Here is a 1,520-nt window from a genome sequence, read left to right as displayed (position 1 = left end):
GGAAGGAGCAATCCAACAATTGTAAGTACCCAAATACATAAATCAGCCAGTATCAAACATAAATTGATGGTAATACAGTAATAGTGGGGGGCTTCAACACCCCATTTACATCAATGGATCAATAATCCAGACAGAAACTCAATAAGAAATCACTGGCTTTGAATGACACATTGAACAAGAAGGATCTAACAGAGATAATCCTAACATTTCATCCTAAAACAGCAAAATACACATGCTTTTTAAGTACGCATGGAACATTCTCCAGAATAGGTCTCATGTTAGGCCACAAATCCAGTCTTGACAAACTCCAAAAGACTGAAGTTATACCGTGCATCTTTTCTGACTACAATATTATAAAACTAAAAATCTACCATATGAAAAAAATCTGGAAAGAACACAAATACATGGAGGTTAAATAACATGCTACTAAACAACAAGTGGGTCAGCCAACACATCAAAAACAAAAATTTTAAAAATACATGGACATCTTTTTGTCTCCAGCTGCTTGAAGCTTGGCTGCCATCATGAATGACACAGTAACCATCTGAACCAGGAAGTTCATGTCCAACTGACTACTTCAGTGCAAACAAATGGTTATTGACGTCCTTCATCCCGGAAAGGCAACAGTACCTAAGACAGAAATTCAGGAAAAACTAGCCAAAATGTACAAGACCACACCAGATATCATATTTGTATTTGGATTCAGAACCCATTTTGGTGGTGGCAAGACAACTGGCTTTGGTATAATTTATGATTCCTTGGATTATGCAAAGAAAAATGAACCCAAACATAGACTTGCAGACATGGTCTGTATGAAAAGAAAAAGACCTCAAGAAATCAGCGAAAAGAACGCAAGAACAAAATGAAGAAAGTCAGGGAAACTGCAAAAGCCAATGTTGGTGTGGGCAAAAAGTGAGCTGGAGATTAGACAACAGAAGGAGTAAAGATGCTCAGTGGCTTTATCTGTGGTGATTGTGCAGATTTTTCATGAAAGGATTAATAAACTAAGAATGTTAAAAAAAATACATGGACAAATTATTACAAAAACATAACAGCCCAAAACCTTTGTGATGCAGCAAAAGCTATTCTAAGAGGGAAGTTTATAGCAATAGGGGTTTACCTGAAAAAGCAAGAAAAATCTCAACATAAACTTACACCTAAAGGAGCTATAAAAAGAAGAACAAAACCCAAGCCAGTAGAAGGAAGGAAATAATGAATACGAGACCAGAAATAAATGAAATAGGAAACAAAAAATGAATAGACCAATGAAACCAGGAGACGGTTTCCTGAAAAGATCAACAAAATTGATAAAAATTTCAGCCAGACTCCTCACCAAAAAAAAAAAGAGAGAGACAAACAGAGGACTCAAACAAAATCAGAAAGGAAAGAGAAATAACAACCTACATCACAACCTACATCTCTAATAATAAGAGAGTATTATGAAAAATTATATGCCAACAAATTGGACATCCTGGATAAAATGGATAAATTCCTAAAAACATATAACCTCCCAGTGCACC

The 1,520-nt window shown here is 35.6% G+C and overlaps 1 pseudogene; it reads left to right on the top strand.

Moving 5' to 3' along the window:
* Window positions 1-524: 524 nt before the first annotated feature.
* On the top strand, window positions 525-916 carry LOC101671399 (annotated as a pseudogene).
* Window positions 917-1,520: the final 604 nt, after the last annotated feature.

Source organism: Mustela putorius, unplaced genomic scaffold, assembly GCF_011764305.1.
Source record: "Mustela putorius furo isolate JIRA1106 unplaced genomic scaffold, ASM1176430v1.1 tig00000198_pilon_pilon_pilon, whole genome shotgun sequence".
Classification (NCBI taxonomy): domain Eukaryota; kingdom Metazoa; phylum Chordata; class Mammalia; order Carnivora; family Mustelidae; genus Mustela; species Mustela putorius.
This window is presented reverse-complemented; position numbering and strand designations above follow the sequence as displayed.